Genomic DNA, 23,116 nt, shown 5'->3' on the forward strand with positions numbered 1-23,116 from the left:
GTGTAATTTATATTACTTGCCATTGAGATGCAAATCTGCGAACCATGCATGTCGGTCCTAGGCTCGACAGTGGCGTTTCTCCGCCTCCCGTACCTCGTCGTCATTCGTAGCACCATTTTCATCGGTTCCCCTCTCTGTTTCCCTCCCTGCCTCCCACTTCTTCGCGTCTTTTCTGTCCTCGGCATTATATTCGGTACTGAAAAGTCGAGCTCGATCGTCTGACGATATCATCGAGAAGGTGAACGAACTTCGGAACTTGCCTGATGAAAAAGCGTACGAAGCCAGACGTACGTAGAATTCAAGGACAACTCGCTGATACTCCGGTTACGAGAGAGAATCGAATTTATCTCACTTACGTTTTCGCGAGACTCGTTTCCCCCTTCTCTTTAGTTGTCTCGTCCAACCAACGAGCGAACCAAGAAAACGAGACAAATGCTGGCATTAGCCGGAAGCCAGGCTATTAATCAGACAACAAGAAAATCTTATTAACGGTTAGGTAGTAACAGGTCTGGCTTGGAATTAATTTCGCTCGATTTCGATGTGTCTCTTTCGCAGCCGCAACCAACCAGGTATTATACGTGGCATCAAAGCCAAGGGACGCAAAGTGCATATTCCATATATGCAACAGGATTCGAATAGGCATGGCGCGAATGCAAGTGGAAATCCCGAGAAACGTAGTTAGAGATAAATAGACAGTGGGACGCGGGGCGACACCGTTGATGAAAGAGAGACAGCGAGAGTCGGCAGCTTAGATACGGCTGAATTGGCTAGTATCGTCAGTCTTTTGATCTAAACTAAAATACCAGGCCGAAACAACGGCCAAAGCAAATCTGTTCAAAGTGCTTGTCCTCTTCAAAGTACTTGGTTACGTCTATCTCGCTCCGACCCGCGCCACGATATACCCCAATGACCAATTATCTTTGTATCTTTGCCGATGACAAGTGAACCGCGAGTAAACTGTCAACCGGGGGGAAAGGGTTTGGTATGTGTCGGTTTATCGGCAAGGGTTGTGTAGCCGGTGCCAGCTCTCTTTTCGTCTCACTTTCTTCTCTTTCTCCATGCCCAACCCAGACCATCGACGCTCGACCTCGTCCATTTACCGCGTCCCTCCTTTTTGTATTCCTAATTTCATGTCAGTCGTAGTCGTCGACGATCCTGCTCCTTGATAATACGCCGTAACTGTATAATTTATTCCGTCGTGATTGGATCAATTAAATAAACCAAATTCCATATAATTAGAGCAAATAATCTTCGAGTATAGGAAATTAAAAATGAAAGTCAGATTCTTGATCATAATCCAGACCGCAGCCTTCATTTGTCATCGAAAGAGATTCTAACGCCAAACGCGAACAATTTTAATTAAAATTCATGCATCGAACCAGATATTCATCGCTCTAGCTGTACCACTGAATGGTGGACGAGCGTTCGATCGGCGAGTCGCATAATCGGATAGCTCGCTTCTTCCAAACGCAGCGGGCATCGCGAGCCGATCGATGCTTCGCAATTCCGTGAAACGAAGAACAGCACCAAGCGAGCACGTTGGATATCGGTGAATATTTAAAATGCGTTTCCTCATCCCCCTACTGTCGACGCTTTGCTACAGACAATCGTCCTCGAAACAATAGCTATCTAATGCGAAATAGGATGCCAGCCTCTTGCGTTTCCGCGAACTGGCTTCATTCTGCCGTGTTGCTTGCTCGATGCTCGCAATCCGGTACAGTTTGACGTTCCAGTCGAGTCCCTAATGCATCTCGTTAGACATCTCACCGACCATTTCTGAGTCGCGATTCGTCCTACTAGTCGACCTGCAACTTTCTTTCCGGTTTATCAACAAATAAAAGATAACAATAACAGAGGGAAATTTTATTAAATGTTTCTCTTCACTCTCGTTTCTCCTCTTTTTTTTCCAAGCACCTAGAAACCTCCATTTGGATTCATCGGAAGCACAAAAGATTACAATATCGAAAATTGTATAAAAATATCATCCATCTACTTACTCACTGATAGGTCATTCAAATCTTCGCTTACATCTTTACATTACCCAACGAGAACGATGATCTCTGGTCGCTTTTATTCATTACGATCGTTCTTCTTCTTTCGAAATGCTAATTTAGAAGTTTCTTTTAGATTTACGAAAAACAGGTAACGCCACGGTAAAACAGAAAATCCGTAACGCTATTTATTTAGTTATTTCGCTCGTTCGTCGCCGATATCTTCGTTTACACCTTCCCATCGCGCAACGGGAACGATGGTCGCTGGTTGCTCCCGTTCACCGCGATTTCTCTCCTTTTTTTTTTTTTTTGTTTCGAGGTGGCACGCACAAACACACACATCGCCCAGTCGAACATAAATCTTCCTCGATTCGCCGGATTATTAATTCGTGCGCGCGGATAGGTGTATCGTCGCGCATGGCACATGAAACACGCCGACCATCGGGACTAACGAGAAGAGATAGAACGAGCAGCCGGAGTGTTTGGTGTCCAGCACACGTACGTGAAGCAGTACCGAGTACTTATTGTTCTGATGTCGCCTTTCATTTAACGCATTGCGATCCAGTATCTAATCTCGCGCGAGTAATCCCTCTGTCCGTGGACGCGGGCTTGACCTTACTACTACCGCGTTGAATCAGTCCGCTCACGTGATTCGCATTCGCTAGCAGCCTCGTCGGAAAGAATGGTAGCTTAATCGTATTAACGTGTTATTGGTCGAAACGAAGGTTCTCGCAGATTTTTAGCAGGCAACGCGAATGGATAATCGGCAACCTTCTTCCTAATTTACCGTTTGATATTAGAAATGCAATGGGACGATGGTAGATTAGATTTAATAATAGAGCTTAGCTTCGCTTCTACGGTACTCTGATATTACTCGGATGAAAGTACTTTTGGACGAGAGAGGATGCAGTTGTCACGGTCCCTGAAAGATCTCTCGCAACTACTGAAACGATTTTCCATTCGTTTTAATTACTTATGACGTAATCTGGAATTTTTATACAAATTCAGATCTTTACGGATGTCGATAAAAGATGGTAATTTAAATAATACGTAATAATACGTATTTCAAACGATTTAATAACTTCGCGTTTGCATACTTGTCACGAGTACTTATCGCATAGAGAAATATAACAATAGGTATAAATTTACGACGATGACGATTCGAAGTCTCGATCATAGGCAGGTATCTTCAAGATCGAATACAATACCGACGAACGAACGATGATTATTTTTCGACTCTCCGCCAAAAGATCGAGAGGTTGGCTGTTTCTATCCGAAAGGACGTCACGCTAATTTCGCAGGACGTTACATTAATTCCAAATTGGTTTCGTCCGAGCGGAGATACCACGGCGGCGTTGCGCCCAGGACGCAAGGATCACCGATCCGCAGAATACCCAGCTTAGTTCCATCGTAATTACAGAGCAGGACGAGGCTTAGCCGATCTTTATTTATACACGCGTCACGCTGCGATTCGCGTCACACCGTCGACACATCTAACGTCGTCGGAAACGTTTATCGTTCGTTCATCGATGGAATCGTTGCTTGATCACGGGGATCGCCTATGAATCGTTGAAATTACGCATCAAGCAACGAGATCGTATATTCACCTTGAAATATTCTTTGCTCCAAAGCGATTTCTACTCCATAAAGACGCATCTGCAAACTTTCTCGCAACTTTCGCAATTTCTCGCGACTAACTCGGTTGTATCATCGGACTGGAATTTTTATTAAAGTTCGTCGGCAATTAGAAAAGATAAAGTCGATATATTTATAACAGCAGGCGTGGATCTTCGTGTCTCTATGGATCAACATCGATCTTACGAAGAGTCGCACGGATCCTGCGAATCTGCCATTTGTACGAAGGTTTCGCTAGAATTTTCCAAATTGCACGCCAACGCAGGACCATTAGCAATCGATGGAAAAATTAACGAGCACACACGTACGAAGGGAGTTCGGCGTTTCTAAACGACGTATGACGCATGTCGAACGGGTTATTGGCTTTCGGGCATTGGAGCGGGAAGTGCGGAGAATTCGTGGCGGCGCTAAAAGGAGCACGTAAGGCGAGGTAAGCAGCCGAGAACCTGGGATGAGGATCTTTTAAGCACCATGTCGCTATATTTAGGGCTCATCCTTATCTTCGACGACCCCTTCTAACCGCAGTTTTGAATTGCGGCGCGCGCACCGTCGCTAACCGCCGGTCCACATCGCTGGTGATTTCACGATGGGGTCGAAGGAAGGGGTTGCTCGTACGACAGAGACAGGTATACGGGACTGAAGGATGACAAGTTATAGGGAAGCAGGATAGAGGACAGGTGAACGCGGGGAGGTCGCGAGAATGGACGAAGATCGAGACATCGAGACGGAGGACGAACGGACGAAAAGGACGAAAGGGGGAGGGCGGAGGGAGAAGGATCGTCGGGCGAACGCCGGAGAAGAAGCGAACGCGACACGAAACATCGGGGGTAGAAGAAAGCCGACAGAGTGAAATAAAGACATAACGAGTTGGTGAAAAAGAGCAAGAACAAAGGATAATGGGGAAGGAAGGGAAGGAGGAAAGAGTGGAAGAGAAGCGAAGGGTGGGGTAGAGAGAAAGAGAGATTAGCTGGTAGGGGTAGGTAACCCAGCAAGTGGCCAGAGGTGAGAGAGTAGGATAGTCGGTGGTATAGAGAGACAAGGGGGATGAAGCTGCTCATGGAGGAAAGGGTATAATGAAGCTGCGCGGGAGAGGTGGACGCTGGAGAGAGGTCGATGAAGAGAAGGGGTGAAGAACGGGCCGTAGAACGGAAAGAGAGGCTGGCAATGCGAGAACCAGCCGGAAGGAGAAAGAGGGTGAACGGTAGGGGTTGAGAGAGGGAAACGGAGGAGTATGTGACGCTCAGAATTCTGGTGGGAGCGCCAACCGGGGTGGGACAGACGAGTGGCGCGAAGAGAGAGGGGTGTAAAGAGGGGTTTGAACGAAGGGACAGAGCCATAAGAGGGTTGATGGTGGCCCGGGTTGGCCTCAGTAGCACAGTCGCGCGCCAAACTCTCGAAGGAAAGCACGTACTCGGTTCAACGCGCTTCCGCACCTACTACCTTCCAGCCAGATTTTTTCCCCCGTTCCTTCACTCTCACCACCTACGCATACTTTACCCTACTCATCTTCCGCTTAACCTTTCCAAGGCATCTCACGACCCAGCAAACCGCCAGTAACTTATTCACCACCGATTTCTGGTCCAATCCACGCGCGATACTTTAGCCTGTGACTGCCGATAAACCGATGAGACCGATCGAAGATCAACCAAACGACGACGTCTGCCGACCAATTGCTCGCCGATCGAAACGAATAACGCCGGGGGATCAACGAATACGACTACCAGGTAATTCTCTTTTTCCGTATTATCGATATGACGTAACTTGGTCGATGATAGTGCCACCAAAGTATATAATCGTTCGTTGAATCACAATGGTCGTAGTAGCATCGTACGAAAACTGGAAAACGTTCGGGTGACGATTGTTTTTACTCCTTCGAATTAACAGGTACCATATGCACCCTTGCTGTTTCGATTGTCTCGGAAACGGAAGTCGATACGGTGTTTATAAATAAACGCGAACTAGTCGTACGTAATGGCCCGTCGACTAATCGAACGTAAATGAATGCTTTCTCTCGATAAGCAAGTAACAATTTGTATACCATGAATGTTGCAATCTGGCCGATTGAAACATCTCTTTGTTTGCCAATAAATGGTACTCCTTTCGCGTGAATATTTATCGATATCCATAACAGAGACAGGAAATTTCGCATAAAGCTGCGTGTGGTCACCCGATATCGATCTTTTCCGATAGCGCTATTAACAAGCACATCGTTTGATGTGGAATAGTTTGAAATTGGAATCGACAGATTCGGCGGCATCGTTCAGATAAAACTTTAATTCCGAGCTTTGTCGCCCGCAGCCGTGTGAGACTTTTTTTCGATCGTCAACGTACGGCAGATAATAAACGAGAGAGAAAATAGTTGACATTGTTCGGTTGATCAATTCCATCGAATGCTTGCTTCTTTTCCGTTCGATCGGCTTTGACGCGCGTTTAATCGTCTATCGTCGGATTTAATATTTATCGAGCAACCTCCCGCTTCGAATAAAAATAAAAGAGAGGGGGGGAAAAGAGGAGAACGGATGAAAAACAGACGAAAAAAAGAAAAAAGAACGAGAGAGGCAGGTTACAATGAACGGGCGCTTACAATGCGCGCTCGTTGTAACCGTAAAATAATCCGATACGGCAGGGTCGGTTTGACGATGCACAGCGGTTAAGCAGCGAATAATTATTGCGTTCCACTGAACAAGGCAAGTTCAACGCGTTCAGCGAAAAGCCTTCTCCGTGTATACTCGTGCAACACATATTTCCATTTTATTATGTTGGAGCCTTCGTGCAGGAATGCAGAGCGCCTGATCTGTTGAAACTACCTCCCTCTCTCTCTCTGTCTCTCTCCCTCTCTAGCGATAATCTGGATCTATCTCGTAAACAGTAAGCTAACGATATTCTTGTTGATACAGATAGAATATTGGCATATCATCCGGGAAATTATGAGTACATGTGTAGACATCAACGTGTATGTATCATATTTGGACGTGTGTTGCCGCGTAAATTGCGCAACACGATGTCATTGACGTTCGTCAAACATAATTATGTCTCATCGGTGTATTGGTTCACGACGCCGGAAGCACGGAGCTTGCTGTCGCCAAGCATCGTTAAACAATTTCATCGATGTGTTGTTCACGCGTACGTATACTTGTTTTCCGGGAATTAATTACTTCGTAAAATACTCTGGCTACAACGAGATATAGTTTGCCGCGACCGTACCCTACCGGAAAGGTTACGAACGCTTCTCGATCGGACTCGAACGCCGGGGGACTGGCCAGATCGTCCGAGGGTGTTAACGTCCCCGCTAACGGGATTAAATGCCAATTAGGTTCTTAGCACCGCGAGATTGCATGGCACGCCGAACTTTTAATTCGATAAGTATCCATTAACGACCGGACCAGACAGGGAACCGAAGAACGAGCAACGGAGAAAGAGAGACGCGATAATCGAACTCGGGTAACAAGTATAATATATCGACGAGAGTCATGGAGAATCTATAACGCCTAGTAAATAGGATCTAGTGGTCGTTTCAAATGCCACGAATGATCGATTACCACGTGCAACTATCGTATCACGCGGAAAACATAGCGACGGATCAAATTTTCCGTATCCCTTTTATCCCCGAGAGTAGAACAGGCGGTTGAATGATACGGTAAAGTCGAACGAAATCCGTTTTCACAGCCAAAGAACCATGATCCAGCGAGTGTCTGACGCAATTCTAGAAGATACCGAGAGTGTACGTTGCAACGGGATCGAATCTGGTAATGGAAATCGAATTTAGTTGGAAATCCCGCTTATCGAGAGACGGAAATAAATAAGGGCACGAATTTAAATGGATCCCGACGGATTCAACTACGTATCGGTAGTAGTACATCGCGAAAGAAACAACGTCGTGTTCGTTCTGTTTGAGAAATGGAAGGAAAAATGTTGTTCGTGTTTACTTGGAACAGAATTTTGCGATTAAATTAACGATGAAAGCATCAGCGTGCAGCCCGACAGTCCCCGCGAGACGCGTCAATTTCCGCGCTCATCAGGATAAAACGATGCTCCTCGTTTCATTCTTCGTATCTCCGTGTTTTCTACGACTGTCGGTCTCAAAGTTTCCGGTGTAAAACCCGCGCCATCGCGGCTGTAAAAGTACATTTAAACTCGACGTAATTTATTTTACGTCATTTCGCGTATAACCCGTCACCCTTCCGCCCTGCTGTCTCTCCCATCTTCCGCCTCTTTTTCAAGGTTTTCCTTTTCCCTCTCGGGCAGTGCGTAAAGAACAAAGTATACTGGCGATATCGCGGCACACAACCAAGTATCAACTAGTTGACCATCTAGCGATTTACACTGCAACTTTCCTCTACGAATCTCATACAACAACGCTGTTCGTCCCCTCGTTACACGCTTTTACACTTCTCGCTTTACTCGAGCTTGATTTTTTCGACGAGAAACTAGCTCAGCGAATTACGCGACGGTCGTGTCGAAGCTGTATATTCCTGTTTCGCAACTACGCCGACCGATTTTCCAACGGCGGTGAATCGATACTCGATGGCCAGGATACGGTACAGGATGTCGTAAGAATTCGAGTAGATTTTAAGAGTGAAATCGACGGCACGATACGATTAATACGATCCACAAGCAGGCTGCGACGAAAAAAGAAGTACAAGACGTCGCCGGCTTAATCTTCACCCCTTAACGAGGCAGACCAACCAGAATCCTTGAGAATCTGAAACATCGTTTAAGGAAATCTTGCCTTAAGTCGAGCACCGTAACGTTTAACGCAATTGGGGCTCATTTAAAAATCCCATCAAAAATGTACTTGGAAATATCTGTGTGCTGCCGAGTTCTCTCGATCCTCTCCATCTCTTTCTCTCTCTTCGCTCGCTGACACTGTATCAACCCTCCGGGGCTATTTCTGCGGCCCTACGCTCCCACTTTCTCACCCACCCTTTTCCTTGATCCTGACCATCCCCCTTCTTTCGTCGTTTCTCTTCAGCTCCTCATCGCGCGATCTTCCTTCGTTCTTCCCTTTTTTCCCTTCCACTTTTTTCCCGCCTCCTTTTGCTTCTATTTTACGCCTCTCGAGCTGACGAACCTCGAGTAGAGTCCGAGATACCAGCGGGAGGGGGCGGGGGAGGGTGGCGAAGGGAAGCGGCAGAGGCGGCGTGGCAGGGGCGGCTGATTGGATTGTAAGCTCAATTTACACTACCTTCGGTTTCCAGGTTTCTTTTTTGCGAAACGACGCGACGCAAGCCCAATCGCCGAGTCGCGCCGAGCCAGAGCCACGCTTCCGCGAGCTGTTTCATAAAGTTAGAGTTTCGAGCGTGGTCGAGCGAACGCACTCGCACGCGTACAAGCGAGCAAGCGAGCTACGAGTAAGAGAGCTATAGTACGACGAGACGATGGATAACAAAGCGTCGTTATAATGACCGGGACTACGAAGAAACTTTCGACAAAGTGAAATTGAGCGTGCATGATATTTCACGAAGTTACCGTTTCTCTTCAGCGAAACGTTTCGTTGTACCAGCGTCGGAGTTCGTTTCTTCTTTCTTTTTTCTTTTTTATTTTTTTCTTTCCTATCTCATCTTTTTGTTTTCGTTAGAACGTACCCGCTGGAGTACGACCGAGATACTTTTCAATATTCCGGTCAAATTTTCGTGCGTTTCGGCCAAGAGAATCGACCAAAAAACTAAAGCGTGCTCGCTAACGAATCCATTGTTCGCGTAATACGTTTCCGCGATCCGTCTAATTTGCCTCGATGACGCTGCCGATGTCGCGCCGGCCATCGACGATTAGACAGCCGGAGTTGTCTTTTTCGCGAGAAACAAACGGGAGCAAACAAAGTGGAAGCGAAGCGCATACGTAAAATAAAACGACGAAAAAAGAAAGGACAGCACGTATAGAGAGTCACGCGCACGTAGAAAAATTGGAAACCGATAGGAAGGGTCTGGCTCGTGCGAGATGCACGAATGATTTCCACCGTGAGAGGCAACCTGGCCTCGTAGCTCGTTCAATGGAAACACCAGCTACAAATCAGAGACAGTGGAAAGAACGAAATGAAAAGGAACGGATACCTATTCTAATAGTGCAGCCCACGAACCACGGTGAACAGTTTTTTCCGTTTCCGTTCGACCGATATTATCTTGAATTGGTGCACGGGGTGCACCAATACCATCCAGAAATCCGCCATAGAAATTAATTTGCAAGGATATCCGATGTCACGACACGGCGGTTTGTTGTCGTCCTTCTTTATTTTCGCTTTGTAATAAAACGCTCCTCTGACCACTGGATATTTGCACGAAATACTCGAACTACTCGTAGGATGGCGGGTGAGTGATGCGTGAGCGCGAATCACGAACGAAATCATCGAAAATGCGACAAGAAAAGAATATTTAAATCACGGTGTATGTGAATCCCGAGGAGATTCCGACGTTGTCACGGTTGGACCTATTTGCTAAAATTCTTCGTCATGGATACGGACGAGAGAAGATTGTTACAACGTTCGTTCGAATGGAAAGAGAAATCCGACGGGAATGCAATATGGATTCGGATCGATTTTTAGAGCTTGAGAAGCTCGAGGCAAAAGCTACGACAGTGTCGACTTCGAGACGTTCGGTTATTAAACTGTAATAACGATGGACGAAGTGTGGAAGCAGGAGTAACGATAGAAGAGGAAGAACAAATAGGCCGCGCCTGCATCTTGTGATCAATTAACCCTACGGTATGATTCTTAAAACAAGTTATGTGGGAACTTTCAACGGTCACGTCGTAACCATCACCATGAACTATAGCTGGACTTAACGGTACAATATATATGGTATATTCTAATTAGAAAACTAGCAACAAGATTAGTCACGATAATGAATATATAATTCGTTAGTATCGTATTCGCAAACGGTAAACATTCTCAAATTTTGCAACTTCAATTTCACTGAAACGATGGGACTCAAGCTGGGTCGTTAAAATCAAAATATTCGTCTTCGATTCCCCTTCGAATGTTCGACGAATCGAACGATAAGTTACGTACTGCGAACGATTCCTTCGAAGCGAAAGAACGAGCTCTATATCAGGTTTTAGACACGGCCGCGTCGAAACGCGCGTTAAAGGGAAGAGAGGGTGGCGAGACCGAGAATCGATAAAATCCCCTCGACAGGGGCTCGGAGGACGCGTCTCTCGGGCGATGTAGACGCGATCATCGGACGCGACTCGCGCCTCCTATATTTTCTGGTAAAGACAGGCAACGATTACCCCTGGTGCGAACGTAATTACGGTACGAACGAGGCACCGGCCGGAAACTTACATGTAAATTGATGCTTAAAGCTCGATCCTGCCCGTCAATCCCTCAGCTAGATTAGAAAAAGCAAGCAGCCTCTTACATGGTTCACTAGTCAGCAGGGTTAGGGGACAAGGAAGCACAGGCGGGTGGAAAGGGGTGGAAAGAGAATGGAAAGTCGAAGGCAAATAGACGACGGAGGAAGAGCAAAGGTACACACCGACGTGGCTGGAGCGTGGATACTTGGATACTCGGACGATTCGGTGGTTTGGATCGATAATCAAACGGAGTGAAGCGGAGGATCGCGCCGACGCCCCTAATTTTCCGCGAGCAGATGCAACGACGCGTTTAAGCGTCGAGGTCGTTACGAATCGGTCGCTGGAACGATTTATACAGGGGAGGAAGATTCGTCGAGGGTTGGCGAGGATATGACGAGTTTCATATTTTTCACGTCTTAAACTATTTACGACACGCGGCATGACGATACCGTTCGAAACGCCGCGATTTTTCGTCGAGGGTGAATTAAAATAAAATAGCAAAGGAGAGAAGGTTTCCATTACAAGGTACTCTTTTGCAAACGAACCTGATTTTAAAACCGATCGAACAGGGGCGTGTATCTACCTTTCGTTAAAGCTCGCTTTATTGGATTTCATTTAGAAAGTTTTGTTGCACGTAGTTTCGTGCATAAATCACGGATGTTTTAATTCGGCAGATACCATCGCTTCGTACAAATATTATTGTCATTCGAACGAGCGGCTTTGGTAAATATAAATTATTTCAGTTTACATTTCCAATTCAAATATTTCAGTTCGTTAATAAAAATTCATTGATCCTGAAAACAAATTAAACAAGATCCCCGATATTCCGTGTGACGTACGTATCCGCGGGGCTCCGGGGAAAAAAGTTTCGCCGAAATAAAACGTCGTTTCCAATCTGAATTTCCAATTCTTTCACCTGCTACCATATGTTTATAAACGTACACCGTATTATCCATTTAACGACGATCCTCTAGCCTCGTGAAGCAACAAAATATACGAAGTTATTTTTATCGCGACTTCGTACGACCGTTTACGCACCACTTACACGGTCGAGGGACTTGCGAGATTTCTCGATCTCAGTCACGCAAATGTTTGCGAATTTGGTAATACGCCGAGATGTCACGGGATATTTTCTCCTATGGAAACGTTCAAAGAAACGATCCCTAATAACATTTGGCGAAATATCGTTGACAAGATGCGGCGCGACATCCAACGGTTCACCTTATATCGTACAGTCGGCAAACATCCAACGATTCGTTGCCTCCGAGGATGCACATATTCCCCGATCCTATCTGGGAATACGCGCGTCTATCTTCGTTTACGTATTTTCCTGCCGATGGAAAGGGGATTGGCAGAGTCGTGAAAGGAACCGTGAAAGGCCCGTGAACACGGTCTGAGGTCTCTTTCGAATACGGGATCAACGTTGAATTCAGAGAATGATTGATTTCAGTCTATGGAATTCCGTGGTCGATTGCAACGGCGTATTTCTTTTCCGTCTAGATAAATAACACACACACACACTCACAGTCGAGAGGCGTTCGTTCGCAATTAAGACGCGTATAGAAGCGAGGAGGAAAACGGGGATCAAAAGGAGGAGGCGCGAAATCAACGCTGAACGCAACGCGAATTTCCGTTCGAAATAACGTTGTCCAATACGAGAGGTTCCATCCGCGAAGGCGAAATCGGATTTACCGGATTTGTTATGCTCATGAAATGCGAAAATCGAGATGCGTACAGGCGACGCGGCTCTCATCGCCGGCGTCACCCACTTGCCCGCGCGTATATTAAATCAATTTGCCGTGGGAAACTACCGGCAGCGCAGGTTTTTTTCGACGGACATTAACGTTTCCCTTCTCTCCCGCTTTCTGCCGGTCGTAGCCGCGAAAGCGAAGAGAATCCAGGTATCGGACAAGCGGTTCGTGATTCGATGGCGACGCGAAACGAGCAATAAAACCGCGAGCGCGGATTTCTCGCGGAACTTCCTCTCCGCGTATCATATACGGATCGAGGCAATGAACTTGCCGCTGTTTGTACGGACTTGCAAGTTTTCGTATCGTGTACATGCCGCCGGCGGTCCCGACACGTTCGATCGATCGAGAGAAACTGAGATAAATGAAGGAATCGAGGGAAAAGCGAACCGTGACGAGACGATGCGTCTGCGGCTAGAAAAAGGGAATTAACTCTCGCCTGGTCTATTAACGTAATGAAAAGAAACCGTTTCCGGAGCTGTTACGTTCGACGTAACGTTATACGGTTTTAAGTGAAATATCCCCCAAAAAAAGGAGAACAAAAAAGGAGGAACGATAGAGAGAAGAAAGGAAATCCCAGTACGATTTAATGCCTTCCATCTTTCGTCGAATTCCAAACTCTGTCGCAATTAAAGTTTCCGGAGATCGTTTCGATAGCGGCCAACGAATACGATATAACGATATCTGGACTTAGGGGAAACGATCTCGAGACATTGGGCCGACCCACGAATCCTCATTCTCCTGGTGATCGCAGCGAAACGCTACGAGGATCGTTTACGAAAAGCGGTCGAAATAGTGGTGGTAGTAACGGTTAATACCAGACGTACGGAGAGATGGAGAAAGACAGAAGGAGAGAGAGAAAGAGAGAGAGAGTGGGGGGGGGGAAGAAGTGAAATTGAGCAAGAAAAAAATGAAATTTCTTGGTAATGGGCCGTGATAGCGGTCCGTGGGAAAACCGGTTACGATCAAATTAGAGACGAAGCCTCGAAATGTTGTAAAATTTTATTTTACACCCCGGAAGGCAATACGACCGGGTCCATGGGCACGGCATCTCGTCCTTACGGGAGGTGGCGCGGCTTGAACGAGGGGTGGTGGTGCTGCGTGCACATCTGCAGATACCGTTAGTGGCTGAAAATGTGGTTGCACAGCGAGAAACAGCGAAATTGCTGGGCGAAGTTAACAGGGTGGACCTGGTATTAACGACAATGTAAATACGCCAAACGTTTGACGTTAAACTAGGTTTGATTCTGCTGTTGCACCTCTACCACGCTCGACCGATTTACCCCGAGCTTGGTAGTTTGATCTCGTCGCGCCACGGTAGAATACTGTCTACGCGTTGACGCGTACCGCCACCTCTTACCGGCATTCTATGCTTCCCCGTTTTACCGTGCGTTCTACATACGCGTACGGACATAAACAGTAACACATATACGTACACGCAGCCGCACACAGACGAAGCTCGTGCATTTCAACGCTCTCTAGTATTGGATTGCGGTTGAAGCAGGGCATAGGTGCTTGGCTCGTGGCACAGACTGCTCGAATATATCTGGCGGTAACGCGAATAGGCGCGGGTATTCTGTGTGAGCCTAGGCTGCAGACGCACGTGAGCTACACTGCAGGGATCGTATTCAGGTAAATACCTCTCCATATAACGGGTGCACATAAAGGAGAGGGTACATGGGGTATGAAGAGAGGAGTGAAGCAGATAGCGCCCGGATAATAGCGGAGAACCATCCGCCAGAAAATCTCTTCCAGTGGATATAGCAGTACGGGGAGCTGCAAGGAAGAACGGAGCTGCAGGGAGGAAGAGTAGGTAGCATGGGAGGAAGGGATCGTAATATAATGGATATACGCGGTGCCTTCATGCAATGCATACTAAGCTCGTCTGACCGTTCGAGTAGGTAAGCCTGCCAGCCTGGATGGTGCAGCATCGTGTTTTTTGGTCTCGACGTTGCCTTGTGCATGGTTGCTACCAGTCACGATTAAACCGCAAACCACCTGCGCCAACTCGGCAAATCGCTTCGGGATTAAGTTATCCGATTGGACCTGGTAATTGGTATCATTTGCCGAGTAACCGCTTTCTTGGTCTCTTCCTTTGAGGATTCGAAGGTTTAAGGTTTCAACGAGAGAAAGAGAGACAGACAGACAGCTAGAGAGAGACAGAGAGAATGAGAGAGAGTCTTAATGGTGGTTTGCGCGACGAAGCCCTTCCACGGAGGTGAGGTAGATGTTAAAAAGATGATCGCGACGATGTCTGCATCCGGGAGGTTACGAAATCTTCGCCAGCCACGATCGTCAATTTAATTACGGTTTAATCCGGCCGATGAGTAAAGCGTTTCGAAATTTATAGGTGTTATAACGTTGCCGCTCGAGGAACGATGATAATCCTTCAGAGTGCGGAGAACTATTTTCCAGCTGTATAAATCGATGCTCGAAATCGGATTTATATTAAACGGAACGGCGCGCAACGTGGCCGCGGACGGTTTCATCAATCGCATCGAACTGTCCTGTCACGGTTCCATTATCGTTTGTATCCAATTTCAAGATCTATTGGATCCAATGAATCATTAAGCGAGTATTCAATCTGCATCGTATAAACAATTAACCGCGTTTCCGGCACGCGCCGTCCCGGATTCGCTGATCGACCGAATGGACGATAGTATTCCTGTCGTTGTTCGAAATAGCTAGTCCCTTGAATCGCGTCCAAATCGGAACGATACTCTTAAAACGTGACGATTGCCAACCGATCAAGTTAAACGGAAACGGACGAGCCGTAGCGCGATTCGAAAATTCCCTATCGAACACTCTTTTTTTATCTTTTTTTCCCGCGTGAAACTCGCGATAGTTCACTGCAGGTTCGTAATTAACGTGGGATCGCGGTCCAGGTGACCGGTACTATAAATGAATCATCGAGAGAGCCGCAATCGAATTTTCGAGGTCGTAGTTCGCGGGCAAATCCGAAACAGATCGGTCCCCGCTGTAAATTCGTTAAATAGCCGCACGCGCGATGGTTGAACTGTGTGTACAATTCACCTAGTTTATTCGCAAAAATTACCGCTTAAGCCCACGGATAAAATGATACTAAACGACCGTTGATCCCGTTAAGCTCTCTACCCGTAGCCTGTACTATGCGCGTGTATGTGTATCCGGCGGTATATACCAGTTTATGTACAACCCACTCTATGCTTTAGCTGGATCTGGTACTCTCGAACAAATAGATACAATTGCTCCATCTCCAGCATCTCTCTTTTTTTTTTCTCTCGTATATGTATATATATCTCGTATATATATATGTATATATGTATACCCTACTATTTCTCGTTTTTTTTTTCTTTCTCCAGGGCTCCATCTCTTTTCCCATTCTTCCAGTACGTTCTCGTTATCGGGGTGATATTTCAGTTAACGGGCTTAACGGAAGCGATCTCTAACTGCTTGGGCAGAGAGTTTTTCGCGAAACGGTTTACAGGATCAGCGCTAGGCTCTGTGAAGTCACGAAAACAGGAAAACGGACGGTCGATGCGAGGGAATTGATGGCTGCGTCGCGCCGCCTTCACGGGTAGTTAAACTTAACGCCTATTTACGCAAAAGCAACGAAAATTAACATGGCGTGTTTCGCGTTTCGGTCAAAACGACCGACTCGAATTCGAACGAGCCACCTGCCGCGAATCGATAATTGTCCGAGAGTAATGTTTCGTCGTTACGCGATTCCAGAGGCTTCGAAAGTTAATTGCCGGAAAAATTGCTCGTTTTCGCGATGTCCGCCGCACACGGTGACTTTGCGATTGGAATTTTTCAACGTTAAACGTGACACGCGATTCCGATTAATTGAGAAAGAATTAAGAACGAAGAATAGAGCGCGGGTATTTAACGTTCTGCTCGCGTCCTGCAGTTTCTCCTTTGGTCCCCTGTCAACGGTATCCAACGCAGCCCATACTCAAAGTCATCGAGAACTTAATTTAGAGAGAATTCCGTCCCTAGTCACTCTCTTTGCGGAGTAAGTGCGAGGAAATTGACGTCCGCCGCTTAAGAAACTTTGACGCGACCTTTAATTGGAAAACGCAATGAAGCCGGAAATGGAAATCGATCCTCGTTCTCACTTTGGTAAAAATTTGTTGAACAGTTCGAGTACGAAAAGTCTTTCGACATTATTTCTTCCCGTCTTTTTGCAATAGCATTGTTCGAAAATCGAAATCCGTAAGAGGAGCATTTTATCTGTGTTATAATCTCTTCGATCTTCACCGATACGATATTATAATCAAATGAAATTCATTATTAACGCATTCAATAATCAAACCGTATTAAATCACTCAATTACGGAACTAATTGTATATTAGCGAAATTAATTTCGTTAATAAAAGCGTCGCTATAAACTGTCAGTACCTCGCGTTATTATGATAATTGTGCCTGTCTAGACACTTTTCTTTTAGTCGTTCGGTTTTCTGACGTATTATACCTGAAACGTTCTCATAGAATTATGTAAATTCCTTTTTATGCTGAAGATTTAACTGATTCTGCATCGTAATATTAAAACGATACGATACCGTTCTCGGTAACATTCGTTTCAACGTAATAATCCGATGAACTCAAAGAGAATATTTACGCACAGATACAAAAACCTGAGACTCGAAAGAAAATCTAGCAGATATCACTATTGCGAAATCGCGATTTTAAGATTACTTTCCGATCGAATATTTCCAAATACACGTCGATAACCGACAACGATTTTGACTTTACCGAAAGTGTTGGAGTATCTCGAAGGGGAAGCCAGAAATCGGGTCAGATCGATTCGTGCCCTCAGAGATCAGACGAAACAGCGTGTTGCGTGAAACTCGATGATACCGCCTTACGCCCACGGCTCTTTGCTCATCCAATAATTGCGATACGCCTGGCAATCAGCCGCAAGACAAACTGAAACTTGCGACGAGACACGAGTTGACGTCGATACGTGTTCATGCGTGCCGCGGGAAACAATCGTCGAACTTGAGACATCTATATGGGAATACCGAAGGAACTTTAATTTATATGAAGACTATCGATTAGAATATTCGATTTCGAAATTATTTACGATATTCGTGATCTAAGAATAATTAATAATTTATATCATCTTAATTCTACCGTAAGAAATAATATTTAACGTGTAAATCGAAAGAAATATCGTCCGTTTCCATTTACGTAACGTGCGTATCTAACGGAACGTGCCTGTTCCATGGTTGACTCGCACCACTGCGACCAGTTTAATCACGGGGTCGACGTCTCACGGTATGTCAGGACAGTGGAAACGCAAACTCCCGCCGAGGAGACGGTCAGGACGTATCTCTTTGCCGCGAACGAAACGCATCAGGATATCTAAATTCATTACCGGTTGTTTCGCGAAGTTTAATTAAATAAGAAACTTGGAAGGATCTTTTGTTCGGCCGGCGACGAGAGAGAAACAGAGGAGGAAGGTAACAACGAGGAAATGTTGAACGAAGCTGGAAGAAGAATAAGAATGACAAAGAAGAAGAAGAAGTAGAAGAAGAAGAAGAAGAAGAAGAAGAAGAAGAAGGAAAAGAAGAAGAGGAAAATTGAAGGAGAGCGTGGGAAGATGGATGCCAGGATAATCGACAAAGTAGAAATTGTTCGTCGATCGTTCAACGCGAAAGATTAACGCGTTGTTATATGGGATATTTATGCCATGTGCACATTTTATTTCCTTTTTCTTTTACGCTGCTGTTGCGTAGCTATCGATCGATAAGAACTTCAGCCGCAAGCGGTTTCCGTAACGTAACGGATACATAAACGTGCATAGTTATGCGAGGAATTCAAATAAACGTTCGACGCTGGCAATCTGGAAAAAAGCACGCGCTCCTTTTCCACGCCCATATACCATCGGGGATCGCAAACTTTCACAATTAGCACAACGTAATTTCGAAGCGGGCCCTTGCACGCGCTTTCGTCCACTTATTCAAGGCATTGTTACCATGTTCTTCCTTTGCTTTACCAGCGACACTGCAATTTCTCGAATTGCAAAAATCATGTTACCCGCGGCTAACTTATTAAAACGTTTCCGTCAGCGAACTCGGTTAATAACGACCAGCGGCTGCGCGAGCAAATAAAATTCTTGACGAATAGAAAAACATGTTTTGTCGTTCGTCTGTTTGTCCAGCGTTTAAACTACGGCGCTTTTTAATATTGCCTTTTTGTTCCTTTCGTTTTAATATTTCACTGTGACGTTCTTTCCACTCCACCGTCTTTTCTATTTCATCGTTACCGCGTGCAGAATGTTCACATTACATATTCCTGTTCCAATTCACATATCCGATCGATCAGCTGTATTCAGTTATACAATTACAACGTTGTTAATTAGCGATGCCTAAGAGATACGCTTATTTTTCATCGTGCCGAAACACAAACACGGTATTTAGACACTCGGATATTTTAGTACGATTAACCAACAAACTTGTGATTCTTTTAATAACTTCTCCTGGTATTGTTTACCACATTAACCACCACGATGTATTTTCGCAATATATTATATCAAAATAGCTGCATAATCTGCGTCATAAACACGTGTCAAATTCACACGATCCTCGTCAGAAATATGACTCGATACATTAGCGGCGTTAACAACTTTTAACAAGTTCAGCAAATTAACCTGATAGCCGCGTGAATAAACCCCGACGATCCCCATCGAACTATATTTATTTATAAAAACTAAATCTCTTTTATTTCCGATTGAAGCAACCGACTCGTGACGATCCTAGAATTCAACTGCGACGCCTAATTTTGAAAACGAGTTCATCGAATTCACGCGTGTGCCTCTAATTTCGAGCGGACAGCTACCGGCCCCGTCGTGAGCCTGACGAGTTCCCAAAAGTTTTCCTGTCGTACAGCTGCACGCAAGTTTAGTCCGTACGCGGTTACGTCCGAACAATGACGTTAGGAAGGAGGAGAACAGTCGAGGGAAGGCTGTCAGATGGCGAGCCAGTGATAGCTGTACGGTTGGGTTTCGCGCGGTGCTGTATGGGCGGCCACACACAATGTGCGCGCGTGTACAATTGTGTGCGCGATTGCCTGGTCGCGAGCGCGTACCGACCGACCGACGAGACGACTACGACGAATCGTATCTCGAACGGAAGGCGCAACGTCGTCCATTGTTACACTCGGGGCTGCGACGTTTGACATCGACGACGTTTCCTTCGCGCTTTAAACAAACCTATTCCGCTATCACCGCGCCTCGCTTACTCTTGCCATTCCCTTATTATCAGCCAGACATTCTGTACCACTAATCTACGCAACGTTTCGCAATCGGAATTACGTGAAAAATTTTATCTCGTTTTCAATGTTTTGAATTCACGTTACGAAAGGCTGATTGGTTACTGGTTTAAGAATCGCAAGACTGGTTACATTTAAAAACGATAAAGGAAGAGATTTACGGAGACTCTTCTACTCTCGGAGAGAAGATCTTCTTAATCCGCTCCTATTCCCATTGACCGATTCGATTTCACGAGGTTCATCCCACGAGCTCTCTCCATCGTTCTCTGTTGCGATACGAAAAGGTTCCAAGAACATCGATCCTCGTAGCTGAAAGATTTCCTTCGATAAAATTCATTTCCAAAGAAATATCCGAGAAATGTGCCCCTCTAGCAATCAGTGGCCGATGGCGACCGAGAAATTCGCCTGACAGGCAACGCTTGGATAGTACGGCGAGCATCAGACAGAGAGAAAAGAAGGCCGTACAGTGCTCTGTACGGCCTCCCGTTACTTTCCACTCGGCCACCCCTTTCAAACGTAATTTTATTTCTCCGATTTTAAGCGACGCTCCAGCCCCTAATTTCGTTAAATGAGTTGTTTGCTAACACGGTTAAATTTGCGAGCAGTCGTCCAGGCAAGCGGACGAGCAGGCAGACAGGCGAGCGTTTTCCTGCCTAACATCCCCGCCGATCATCGGCCGGGTCCACCAACCATTTAGTAACGAACCGGCCGACAGGGTCTCGTACGGGTAATGGTTTGACATGGTTATTGACGTTTCAGGCCGAAATCTAATTATTTGATATACGTGCTTGTCTGCCGTCACTGTGGAATACAGGATACGTCAGCCATCACCGCTTCTGCTCCGATCTAACGCTCCCCCCTTTTCCCCCCTCTGGATCGAGCCTGCTTGAACTGATATTTCCAGCAGGTAGGTACAGCCGGTGTCCACGTTTGAGTGTCGATGATAATTGCCCGCTAACGCATAATTCTAACGGTCGAGCAAACGTTGCCAGACAAACAACGATTCCTTCCATCCGTAGTTAATTGATTTCCGTGAGATATTATATTCCGCTAACCGAACGAAAAGCTGTAGCTTCGCGGAGTGGAAAAACGGTGAGTTTATTTTGTTCGTTAGTCAGTCGCTAATTGGTAATGATCGAGGGACGTGTTAAAAGCCAGCCAATACGGACGCATCGTCAAAGAACGATACCGATGTAGTAACCGGGCATTAATTTACAAAACGATGGCAACTGCACGGAAAAAACAACACGCGTTATTGCGGTATAGCCAGATGGCAACCAGTTTCGCGAAACTCGCTGAAGTTGTTCTTTTTTTTTCCCCCTCGGACAAACTCGATACCCGTTCAAACGAAAGATTAAAATTTTATTGTCCAATTTAATTGTTTTGTCGTGGCTGTACCGCGCGGGTGCAACGGGAAAGGGTGACAGAACTGATTGAATATTTATTTGCTCGTGATCGTGCGTTTTATCGGGTACCTATTTACATAATACTATATAGGTATATGTATCTGGTACTTAATTCCATAGGAATCGAAATATAAACACCGTCGTAAGCAACTGCTTAATTCATTTTACCGATAAGATTTATTACCTTCGTTCCTCGATATGTGTTTACGTTTTCCATTGTACCGACGATAAATACTTGCACACGCGTTTATACTCGCGTTCACGAGTATAGGCACGCGCGAGCGCTATCGAAATGTGGTTAGTTAGTGTCTGATCACTACAGAGATGGTCGGTCGCGATGCTTCGTAACAACGTTATGTTATAGGCTGGCTCGTAATATGCACTCCATCCCCACCCTCTTCACCGTCTACAAGAGGGAATCTGAGCAAACCAAGTGCACGATTATTGGTGGTGCTAGTTTAGTTGCCATACTATACAGTTGCCGTGTTCCAGTGGCGTACTTAACATAATTATAGGATGTTGTCGCATTGTTCCGTGGCCCGATGCTTTCGGGACAAACGATGGAGAACGTCGAACTTTGGTCATGATTCGTGTACTGATTTCCGTTTGAATCTCATGCCTTCCACTCGACAAACAATGAACGTGTATGCGTGGAATGAGAAACAGGCGCCAGGATACAGTTGGGAGGATGTGTAACCAACGTCAATCGGGCTACTCGTTGAATCTTGCGCGCAATATTCCATATCCGGTACAACCAGACGGCACCGGACCGAACTATTAATTTTCGGATGGTTCGCGTAGCGACGGAGGGCGAAAAGAGAAAAAGAACATCGTCGTGATCGCGAACACCCGGTGTCAAAGCGGCCCGCGTTCTATCTTTCCTTTTTTTTCTTTCTTCGTAAATACGATTTATTAATGGAGTTTCCCGTGATGGCCGATCGATATACGCAAACGCGTGCGCCGCTTAAAGGTTAAAAGACATTTTGCAATGCACGAGGAAGGTCGTGGAGCTTTTATGTTTTCACTGCGAAACCTTCGCTGGCTGTCGTTTGTAACTGACGGTTGCAAGCTGCGTCTGGTTGACGATCCTCCGGAAAACCTGGTAACGAAAGGACGGATGGAGGAACAGGGAATGGAAATGGAGCAGATGGTGGAAGGTAAAGAGAGGTGGTAGCTCTACACCTCGGCGCGAATCAGCGCAAAATCGATTCGTGTTTTCAGTCGGTGTACAACAAAAAAAGCCGCGGCACATCAAAGGATGCGAACCGATCGGACGGCTTTCCGGGCGAATATTCAACGTAGCCGGGCACACATGGAAATTTAGTCGCTTAATGTAAAAATGGAAAAAGGCCGAAAGAAAAGAAGAGAAGAAAAAGAAGAAGAAGAGAAGGAAAGTAAAACGGAGGGTCGTTTGCTTTTCCCTTTCTCCCCCACTCCTTCTCTCCGTTTTCTCTTCCTTTCGTTCGTTATTTTCTTTTTTCGTTCTGTTTTTTATTTCACCTTCCGTGTTCGATCTCTGTCTCTCGCGCTCTTTCTCCTCGTCCATTCCATAAAAGTCTAGCCCCAACCGGTCTTCCATCGATGGTCCCCTCTCTCTTTCTCACCTCGTCTCATCTCTCTTTTCCTCTGCCGATATTTCCTCGTCTACTAATAGAAAGCCCGTCAATTGCGCTTTTCACAAAGCTCTTTTTCCGCTGCTTTGCGAGCATCAGCTCTTTCTATGGGGAAAGAGCAGAAACGCATCTCAGCGCATGCACGCCTACGCCTACCTATACCTACATGCACATGCAAGCAT

This window comes from Bombus affinis, chromosome 7 (genome assembly GCF_024516045.1).
Source record: "Bombus affinis isolate iyBomAffi1 chromosome 7, iyBomAffi1.2, whole genome shotgun sequence".
Lineage (NCBI taxonomy): Eukaryota > Metazoa > Arthropoda > Insecta > Hymenoptera > Apidae > Bombus > Bombus affinis.